At 38.4% G+C, this 11974-nt stretch overlaps 1 long non-coding RNA gene across 1 annotated transcript; it reads right to left on the bottom strand.

Annotated features, from left to right (window-relative positions):
- Positions 1–5852: 5852 nt before the first annotated feature.
- LOC130014370 (uncharacterized) lies at positions 5853–11774 on the bottom strand. Its single transcript, XR_008789353.1, has 4 exons — positions 11548–11774; positions 10729–10843; positions 7614–7746; positions 5853–7268 (listed from the first exon to the last, which is right to left on the bottom strand). It is a non-coding gene; the product is annotated as an uncharacterized LOC130014370 (long non-coding RNA).
- Positions 11775–11974: the final 200 nt, after the last annotated feature.

Raw genomic sequence — 11974 nt, 5'->3', positions numbered from 1 at the left:
TAGCGTCCAAGGTAAGTTCATCCGAGGCTAGTAGACCGTAAGAATGGATATGGCCTGCCTATGATCTCGCCAAACTGAGTTGGTAAGACGGATAGATCTGGCAGACCGCAGGGGGCTATTAAAATTGGCCTGTCCGTCACAATGCTTTTGGGGTTATTATCGAAACGTTATCGTGTTAGCTGTGACACATGAAGGGGTGGGGGTGTAATTTAATATCACTGATGACCGGGTGGTTGATCTGATTTATGTAATTTGTACAGAAAGCGTATGTGGCATTATGCATCTTGGTACCCTTTGATACTGCAGTCCAAACACAATCCCCTCGTGGCAGTAAATAACCCTGAATTATTTACCAATGGATTCAAAAGTATTGAGATTTGTGTTCTTTTACCAGATATCCCTGACGCAAAAAAATTAAATTAGTTACCCGTGACGTTTTAAATAATTCCCAATTTGCTGTAAGTTTTTTTAACAATCGTGTGATGAAAACGGCCTAATCCTCGCTCAAGTAATCGTCTCTTTGGCCATAAAAGCGTTCTCAACAGCGGCAATGGACCTCACCCCAATTCAGCGTCAGTCAGTTATCATATTTGCTAATGGCTTAAACAGAGATTCGTGAATCGAACAATAATAATTTTATCAGTGACACGTAAAATCTTCACCACATCTCTACCGCAGAAGGTATAACGTTGGATAATATGAATGTTATACAAAACACCTTTCAGTTATGTGTCAGTTCCGGTTCCCATCCTCCCATTAAACCCCGTCCTTACCGAAATCCTCTCAGCCACTGACAAAATGTATGACGCCAACGTCACTCGCCCACCTCAGTCACCCTAGAGTTTCCGATTGTCATTGTGTCTAAAAGGACAACTCGAAACGCTTTTGTGACGACTTTCGAAAGTTAAACCAAGTCATTAAACCCATCTCATACCAATGCGCATTTACGTGTCATCGTGGCCTATTTGAATGTGATGCTATGTCATTTAGAATTTCGAATGCTTCCTGGTCTTTATCAAAACACCTTTATGCATGTCTTTCTAAAGACCTTGATATGTTTGCCAAGTTGTACAATGATGATAAATTATATTTTTCCTGTTGTTTCGCAGATCATTATGCACTTATCGAAACTGTCTATCAGGTTCCCCGTGATCATAATTTGAAAATTAAAATTATCGAAATGTAAATTCCTTCAGAGGGAGACCAATTGTCAGGTTTTGTTATCACATCTGATTGAATTAAGCCTGAGCGGGAAAACGTATCAGCTATTAATAACATAACTGAACCTAAGACCGTCACCGATATATGGTTATTATAGGCGTTTTATCCCGAATTTTCCTTTATTGGCTGGTCCATTATTAGCGCTCACTTAGAAACATGCTAAGTTTGATTGGACTCTAAAATGTACATTATCCTTAAAGAAATTAAAAGATCATTTAGCTTCTGTACCCCTCCTTGTCTACCCCGATCCCAACAAACCGTATCTTCTATATATGTTCTGCTATTCATTACGCACGTCAAAAGTTTGATTAATATCTTATTGGTGCTAGTTTTCTTATCCGCACTGATTGAAACCACTCAAATACTCTCCAAATTGGCATTAAATGCCACTGGCTACAATTGTTCTATTGAATATCCTCTCGGAAAACAAAATGTTATAGACAATTTTCTCAACCGAATGACATACAAACCTATAATACACCTGAATTTGCAGAGTTGTTCAGGAAGCGCGTTCTCGTGACGACATCTCTGTAGAAGGTTACGACATGTACCAAGAACAATGTAAAGACAAATAAATTTCAAAAATTATTCCGCAATAAAAAGGTGATATAGAAATTCCCGGTATTCACAAGAAATATATGTTAATAATATACTCTCCAAACAAAGTAGGGGATATTCAGAAACAATATAAAACTGCGGAAATGCACTGCTGTTTTTATTAGAGGGAACCAGTGTATGTTAATAACAGGCCAATTGCCTACACATGCACATAAACAGTTCACATGGGCGGCTAATCTGACGGCCCCATTTCACTCGCAAAGAGATACACAGCCAAAAGTAAAAAATCGACGTTTTTTTTTTATTTTTGTCTTAATAATGAGTAATTGCTCCACCAATCCTCAGACATTCAGCAATTCGTCGTTGCATGCTTATAATCAAGCGTCCAGTCACGATTTGGGGCAATCTGACCCACTCCTCTTGCAGTGCCACGGCCAATTCTTGCAGTGTTGTCGGTTGACGTTGACGTCGCCGAACACGTCTGCCGATCAAATTAAACGTAACACACGCTAAACAGTAAATCTTATGCAAGACCCGATAGGAAAGCAAACATGGATAGGATAAACCAGCATGCGGCAGTTTTCATCAACCCTTCCTTGAAGTGTCAATTTTGACAATTTACCCCTCCCACGTGTATGTGTAGCTCAGTGGTTCTGTTGGGGCGATAAGTTCTTCATCTGTGAACATACTCTCAAAGTATGTCAAGTGTCCATGACTATTTATCATATCACAACCTGCATAGATATTTCCCTTACAGTATCCCCTATTGTTTTTAAGAGTATATATTGCATTATATCGCTATCACCAATGACAAGCATAATCCTCGTTTGTATGTTCCAATTTAAATAAAGAATGATGTCCTTAAAGGGCACATACGATGGGCGAGAAAACTTTTCGGTACATATAGCCAATGGTTACTATATCCACTTTACGGCAAGTAGGATTAGTCTGACACCATGTAATGGACGATGGTCAAGACACCGTGTGCTAGCTTTGGAATGCCGTCTATTTACTCAAGACATGCTATAACATACAAAACATTGCAGTTCAGATGGGATAAAAACGAAGTCACTTGTTCAGATTGGTAATGTACTTCAGTAGGAATTTGAAGAAGAGTGCTTTGAGGAAACCCCTCGCACGTCACAGGTCAAAATATAAATATAAATTATTTTGGGTTACCCCTAAGTCCAGTCAAATAAGCCAGTCGATAAAACCAGTTGATGGCTGATTTTGGAATAGTTTGTAATTTAAAGAAAAACCCACAAATTCAAATATCGTTTATCATTGTTTTTGTCTATTTTTTTTATTTTCCCTTGTGTTCAAAGGGATTCCCAGAAGACTAGACTACACGTTGTTATCTTAGTTACTGTCACCGATGCTTAATAAAGTCATGCTTTAGGTTTTTCCTCGTCATATTGAGCGATTGGTGTTATCGACTGGATTATTTGACTGGTTTTCTTTACGACTGGATTATTCGACTGATTATATCAACTGAACCATATGACTGATTTAATAGACTACGAAAGTGTCAAATACTCCCCTCTCTCCTCACCGTTACACCCCAAGGATTGTTGAATTTCATGAAAATCAGACCAAAAGGGCTGGACAAAATGGCCGCCCCTCGTACGCAAATGATGTAAACATCTGGTAAATCAAGGTTGTGGACCCTCTAGAGGTCACACTGTTGATCCGATTTCCATGAAACTTGAATGATATGTTTATAACCCAAAGATATTGTTCCTTTCGATATTCGCGCATACCGGATCGTAACTTCCTGAATTATGGCCTTTGGTTGAACAAAAAATCACGTTTTTAGCTTATGATTCCTGTAGAGGTCACAATGTTTATCCGATTTAAAAAAAAACAAAACATGTGAATATATCACCATTACACACTAAGATCTTCGTTCCTTAACTTAACTTCCTGGATTATGGCCCCTGATTGTTCGAAAAATCGCATTTTTAGCTTGCGGATTCTCTAGAGGTCACAATTTTTTCCGATTTTAAAAACCGTTTAAAATCATCACCATTCCACCATAATGAAGGTTGAATTCGTATTTCGGGAAAATCAAAATGAAGCTGCCCGACAAAATGGCCGCTCTTTGTACGCAAATTGTATAATACGAATGTTGTGGACCCTCTAGAGGTCACAATTTTTATCCGATTTTGATGAAACTTAAAACATAATTATCTTTAAATCCCAAAGATCTCTGTCCCTTTTGATATTTGCACTTTTCAGGCCATAACTTTCTGGATTACTGTCCCTGACTGTACAAAAAATCACGTTTGTTTTTAGCTTGTTCTCTATCCATCTCCTGCAAAATGTGGGCGTATCCTGCCTGGCAGCTGCTGGTTAACTATTATAGTGAGAACTATCAGCTCTTTATCTAATCTCCCATAATGTATCTTTAAGTATCACCTAATTAGATACCTACTCATCAGACTACCTTTGCCCTAAATATCCGACTTGAAACTAGTTGGGAGCCCCGCCCGCCTCTTTAGTCCCGGCTGCTATATACAGGTATGGCTACCAGCATGACTGAGCTACTCTATATTATTTTAGGTTACTGCCACCGCTGCATAATATTGAGCGACTGGTTTTATCGACTGGGATATTTGACTTGTTTTCGACTGAATTGTTTTACTGGTTTTATCGACCGGATTGTTTTTTTCGACTGGATTATACTACAGGGTTTATCGACTTTGACTTTTTTCCGACCGAATGCGTTGACTGGTTTTACCGACTGGATTTGTCAAATATCACCCCCCCCCCCCCCACCGTGCCAAATAATTTCAAGATCGATTTTTCGGACAAACGTAGCCTGATGATTAGGTATTTGGGCAATACTTAAGTAGTCAGTACATGGTCCCCCCTCCCTCCCCAAGTTCCGTATGGATTTAGTATGCTCATAGTCAGGGGGTGGGATGGGAATATAACAAGACGTCTTCTTATGGTCTCGTCCAGTCGATAAAACCAGTCAAATATCTCATTCGAATAATTCAGTCGGTAAAACCAGTCAAATAATACTGTCGATAAAATTACGAAAATGAGTCAAATAATCCAGTCGAAAAAACAAAAAGGTAAATAATCCAGTCAATTAAACCAGACGCTCAGTATGATGAGGAAAAACGTAAAGCGTGACTTTATTAAGCAGCAGTGGCAGTAACTAAGATAACATGTAGCCTAGTCCTCTACAAATCCCTACTCATATATCAAATTCCAACTCGGTTTTTCGTCCCTCCTGAACGACTATACTTTTGTCCCTTGCTAGTCCCTGGGTCCTGCACAAGTGACAAGGGGGGAACTACCCGGGAAAATACCGATGAACTTTCTTAGTCAACGCAGGGATCTAACACGTTACCTCCAGGTTAGCGAGCCAATGTCACAGACCTAAACGTTAAACAGCAGTGCGCAAATGACATATAGTTGGCATTCTTATAAACCTGTAACGGTAAATCTCTTTGATCTTTGGGGTATATTCTATGCCCGGAATAACTTTCGGTCTGAAAGTCGGGGGCGGCTTTGGATATATACGGGGTTATTCTTCTGAAAGTTTTTCTTTAAACCTGCAATGGGTTATTCTTCCAGGGTAGGGTTTTTTTTCATAAGAAAACATGATATAAGGTTTTTCTTGCGGGAATTATGGGATATTCTCATCTTGCGTACATGTAAACATAGACGGTTTATAAGCAATATAAAGTTCTCGACTTCGGTTATGCTGTGGAAGAAAGACTTCAGAAAAAACCCTCGACAGAAAACCCTCGGCCTATGGCCTCGGTTTTTCTTTTTCTCGGGTTATTTTCTTCAGTCTTTCTTTCCCCAGCATAACCTCCGCCTCGTGCTTTATCCTACACATAACGCATGGTCGTTGGTGGGTCCAACTGAATTAACCCGAGAATGCCTATGAGCTGAACCAGCCGATTGAATCCTTGACTTGCATGGATAAAGGCCTTATATTATAATCCCACGGCGCCTTGACCAAGTGAGCTATGAGTAATGTATGTTCTTTATGGAACACCAGGGTATTAGACCATGGAAGAAGGACCAAGGTAACACGAGACAGAAATTGGTAACAAGGTTAACATTTTATTATGATACAATATAATAACACCGGTAGTAATGTGAACAAAAATGAGCCATTATTAAGTATAAAAATAGGGTATTATTGAGTATAAAATGAGCCATTATTTGTATAAAAATGGGTTATTATTAAGTAGAAAAATGGGGTATTATTGAGTATACAACTGGGCCATTATTAGTATAAAAATGGGCTATTATTGAGTATAACAAGCCAACAGTGAGGCTGATGTCCTCCGCCGAAATACCAAAATAAAAAGATGACACATATTAATTAATCGCACATTTTCAAAAGTATCGAGCAATCAAACCATACACTAAGTTTCATCACTCTCTATTAGATAGAATCGGAATTATCTTGTCCCAAACCATCGACAAATGAAATCGATTAGCTCTGCTTAGCGTCAGCTCGAAATGTTAATCATTGAACTCAGGGCAGTGTCACATTCTGGGAAGTATGACGTAGATGGGTCGCTGCGTACAGTATGACTCAGTCAAGGTATTCATGTAATAAAGCTATACACCAAGTGTCCTCACTCTCACTTAATTAGAACTGAAGTTCCCAAAGCATCAACCAATCAAACTGCTTATCTCTGCTTACCTTAAGCAGAAAATTTCATCTTCCAACTCCATCAAGGCATTTACCTAATAGACACCTACGCCAAGTGTGAACATTCTAACTCAATTAGAATGAGAGTTATTGTGTTCCAAAGTCTCGACCAATCAAATTGCTTATCACTCTGCTTGCCCTGACCAGAAAATGCTCATTATCGCACTTAGTCAAGATATTGATGTAATGAAACTATACACCAAGTTTCATCACTCTCACTTAGTTAGAACTAAAGTTATCGTGTCTCAAAGCATCAACAAATCAAATTGCTTATCTCTGCTTACCCTAAGCAGAAAATGCTCATCTTCGAACTCCATCAAGGCATTGACTTAATAAACACCTACACCAAGTTTGAACATTCTGGCTCAATTAGAAGAAGAGTTATTGTGTTCCTAAGCAGAAAATGCTCATCTTCGAACTCCATCAAGGCATTGCCCTAATAAACACCTACACTAAGTTTGAACATTCTATGTCAATTAGAAAGAGAGTTATTGTGTCCCAAAAAGTGTGACGGACAGACAGACAGACAGACAGACAGACAGACCCATTTTAATAGTCCCCTGCTTTCTTCGAAAGGCGGGGGACAAAAATAGGCTATTATATTATTGAGTATAAAAATGGGCCATTATTAAGTATAATAAAGTTGCTTATATTTAATTAGTTTTTCTTTCTTTCCAGGAGTTGTACGTAAGTTTTCACGAATAAACGATATACTTGTAAGATGAAGCCAACATGATTAATTTGACTTCAGCAATTCATATACAGCTTGGGTGGTTCCGGTGTTGACTTGGGTAGATGTCGTCTGAAATATAACATTTCATATTATTTTACCTCTACAGTAGATTTGTTTGATATTCAAATATAAGATGCTAGTAAATAAGCATAAAATAGCCCCAGGTGGAGGATGACTTAATTTTTATTTAAATCTTATCGAAACATGTTCATTTATTTTAGGGTGAAATTAATTAACTGTAGGTACTATATAATATTGCTATTGTCTGGCCCTATATATGCAGCATTCTTAGAGGTGTGCTGCGTTTGGGTTATGTGCAGGGTAATCTCTTTGATTGCCCTAATATTTAGATATAGGGCCCGCCTAGTACTCCGAATTTTATAAATAAAATATTATATTTTTTTTATAATTTACTTTTTATATTTTATATAACCGATTATTGCGACCACCAACAGGACAACAACAGCTGCCGATACACCAACAATTATCCATAAATTATCACCAAGACCAGTTGATTCTGTTGTCGATACGTCTGGACAGTCAGCACCTGCATTATATAGAAGACATAAATTAGGTTTCGCATTCTTGCTCCCTTCGATACCAATTTGACATGGCAACGCTAATCACACTGGTTTGTGCCCGCGGTGAAGTTTACTTACAGAATAATTGCAATTTTTGTATTTACAGGTTCGCCCTTACTCTATTTATCATTCTAGCCCAAGGTGTGATAAGTAACGTGTGCCATTGGGTATCTTATATTCTCATCGCCAATATACCCTAAAAATTCAAACAAAATTCAAACATGTCCCAAAACACGTAGAAGCTGTACAGCATGCATAAGAAGATGACGACACGGCGGCAATAACTCTAAGTAACTCTGAAGCCCGAATTAATACTCCTTATAACATGGTTAACATCTCATAACACTGACTTACAATAACTATCCAATAACTTACATAGATGAACGATTTTTGACACAAATCAAACAAGATTGACAAATCGTCTACGAATCTTTGCTTTTACCCTACAAATACTGAGAAACATATAGTTACCTTGCTTATGAATAATGATACGTCCACATGAAAATGTGGGTGTATAAAAATATTCGGAATCTGTTTAACCAGTTCTATCACACATGTAGTATTTTCACTTTTAAAGGTTTAAAACTGGTCGTGTAAATTTATTTTTCTAATATTTCGTACATGATGTTATGATTTGGGATAGTTAGAAATGCAGTATAAAGTTTTCAGTTATCAAATGTGATAACTCGGGAAAGCCACTTGCAGGTTTTAATGTCAACTCAACGCTTAATGGTTCATATCAGGACAACACGTCTTTGTTAAATGATATAGTGCAATGAAGTAAGTGATAATGGAGAGTACCATAGTAAACCGACAAGCAGCGGTGCAGCCCCCAAAACCATTCTAGATATGGACCTGACTTAAACTATGGGCCCAAGCTTGATTCGAAACCTTGACTGCACAAAGGGCAAATCCACCACCGTGACCTATATCGTTAACTACACAGACAGGAGCAAATCTAGGCACCAAATGTACGGGATCTCAGAGCACCAAGTACAATCGCTGAAGCATGCTTAATGAATCGAATATGCAAAACCCCTTGTAGATAGTAGTGCATGGAACAGCATAGAAAAATCCTGTGAATATTTTATTGGTCATTAATTTTCCGCAAATTTACATTTCTCCTCTTCAAGTGATTTATTTTTCTTCTTCTGACCAACATGTCCGTTGTGTGGCATTGTTTTTCACTGCAATGGGAAAGGGATAAAGAATATAGATGTTTACAATATAAATAACTGATCATCCAAAGTTATCAATAGTAAAACAGCAGGAAAGAGAAATGAAATTGGGTTTAACGCGCTTTTCATAGATGTTACCCATTGAAATGGTATTCCATTAACATTTTTTGGGGTGTTTTTCAACAGGCAAAACAGCAGCAACTTGCTGGCATACTGACCAATAACGCAATTAAAAAATACAATGGTTGTCTATATTAGCGACACGGCAAAGGTCAAGATAACCTTGACCGGTTTTACCTAAAATGCCTGGTTCAAACTTTTGTACTTGGTTTTACCCATTCCTATACATACCATTTACCTCACTATAAAAGTGTGAAAATGCTTACAAAACATTTCAAAATATTAAATTAATACTTACCGTAATATAACCAATTTTCAGGAAGTGTGGAATTTGCCACATGAGACGGGACCAACTATTACCGATTGAGAGCGCATGGTCAATAATTATTCACTTAGTTAGTACTAAGCAACGGTTGGCTAATCACGTCATCATTAGTAAGATTATCCAGATACAAATCACGAACAACTCGAACGCTCAACCGGCTTGACGGGGGATTGGTCGAAGAATGTTTTATCACAGATCGTTATTGGGACAATCAGGGGGAATGAAAGTAAGGTCACCGTATTGAGACCATGTCCGAGTTTTGTTGCACTTATGCTGTGCACATGTCCTCACGGATACGATGATACCAGCCCCCACCCCTCTCTCTCTCTCGCACTCTTTCTAATCCCTCTAAACTCTCTCTCCAATCTCTCTAAACTCTCTCTACAATCTTTATAAACTCTCTCTCTAATCTATCTCATCTTCCTCTCCCCTCTCTCCCTCCTCTTGAAGCGATCATCTCACTGTTGACTGCAGATTATCACTGCACTAGTTATCATGCAATCACTTGATTTGATATATGTCCGAATAGTGTTGCACTTATGCTGTGCACATGTCCTCACGAATACGGTAATACCAGCCCCCCCCCTCTCTCTCTCTCTAATCCCTCTAAACTCTCTAATCTATCTCATCTCCCTCTCTCTCTCTCTCTCTCCCCGCGTGAAGCGATCATCTAAATGTTGACTACAGATTATCACTGCATTAGTTATCATGCAATCACCTGATTTGATATATACGTTTGTTGTTAATTGCTAGCATTGTTTGTGGGCTTTGTCAGTATGGTTTATTTGGGTGTTGCGAGGTCCTCCCGCACTCACGTCACTGTGTGAAAATACCACGATGGTTTGCGACCCTTTTCCTCTCAGGGGACGCCGTATTATCGGTGGACAGCAACATTGTCCTTTAATATAATTACGAAACACGATACTCAATCTGATTAAAATACAGATCTATATTTCGTTTCGTTTTATTTATACTTTCGATGGCCTGCACTACAAGTTATAGTGGGAGCTCACGCCAGGGGTCAAACGAGCGGCTTTTGACACTATGACGTCAGGCATTAATTAATCAATCAACGTTGACGTTACTAGTGGTTTACCCACAGTTCCGTACATTAAAAGTGCAAGAAGTCGCCGTCACAGACCGTTTCATTGGTTAATCACTCATATCATCCAGAACACACCAATGATAACTACTCTTCCAGATCCTAGTGTAGTAAAGACAAGTAAAACGAAATGTTGAACTATAAAAACGAACGAAATAGGATCTGTGTTTTAATCAGATTGATGGTACATTATAAAAGCCTAAATTTTATTGAAATATCTGACCTTGGTTATATTTCCACGATCTGGAATCACCATTTATTGAACAGCTATAACAGGTATACGCGGGGTGTCTTTCATCATTTTCATAACATTCTCCCTCAGACATACAAAAATCACCCTAAAAAGGATTGTTAAAAAATGTATAAGATGTATAATTTAAATTTTCTCGGAAATCAGAAAAACTTAATATTCCCTTTAATGCACAACACAAGTGAAGACATATAAATGGAGGAATAGTCAGGATCCGAATTGTGTGTGTAATGGTCTGGCTTTAATCGTACGAATAATTCCTTTGTGGGAATCACGATGGCCCAGCAGGGAGTAAGGCACTAGCCCAATGACTTTGAGGTCTCGGGTTCTCTTTGATTTGTCAGCGTTGTTTCCCCTTGTTAGTTCTGCGTACCAGGGCCTGGCTGAAAAGTGTTTAGGCGTTCGGGTGGGTCGAAAAAAAGAAACCCCGTTTACGTGTAAGTAACCTCCTTGGCAACTGAAATTCGAAGTAGAATAAACAACAACGCTGCTGCAAGGTTACACTTTCAACCATAGTACGCTGAATGGCATTTGTCCCTCATTATACGCCCATGAGGTACTGAATAGAAGGGCGTTCGAACCTATTTCATTTCAGTTCAGTTCTAATTAGCGGAACAGCGAAACGAATCCAATTTAGTCTACTGTCTGAAATCAGCTTGGTAATAAATTCTATAATTATTAGTCCCGCTAAGGAATAAAAACGGCACAACACAAACACGCTTTGAAACATGTGGTGGATCATATGAGTAGACACGCGTCTTCGAAGCAGACAAGCAGTTTAATTAAACATACCTTGTATGAACACTGTACTTGAATTCCAACTATGTTACATTGTTGACATCTAGAGTTATACACCACTGCCAGACTCTCGTTACTAAAGATGTCACCACTATTACTCACTGAAACACCATATACTATTCCATACTCAACTTCTGGTTTTATAGATGACGTCGAGTCAGGTTTCAGCAAAGGACAGATCACTTCTCCAATACTCTCGAAGACTGGTGAAGCAATTCGTTGTTCTTTGAATATTGGTGAACCTTGTTCAGTCAGCTGAAAAGGGAGTTAAGTTTCATTTCCATCACAATAAAACAAACCTGCCCATCAAACTCTTTAAAAGAATAGCGCGATGAACGGACGAGTGTACGTTCTTAATTAGCTATTTAAAGACAATAAATAATTACACATTTGAATAAGATCAAAGAAATACATATATGTT

This window comes from Patella vulgata, chromosome 9 (assembly GCF_932274485.2).
Source record: "Patella vulgata chromosome 9, xgPatVulg1.2, whole genome shotgun sequence".
In the NCBI taxonomy this organism is placed as follows: Eukaryota; Metazoa; Mollusca; class Gastropoda; family Patellidae; genus Patella; species Patella vulgata.
The sequence above is the reverse complement of the archived record's forward strand: the minus strand, read 5'-3'. Positions and strand labels throughout refer to the sequence as shown.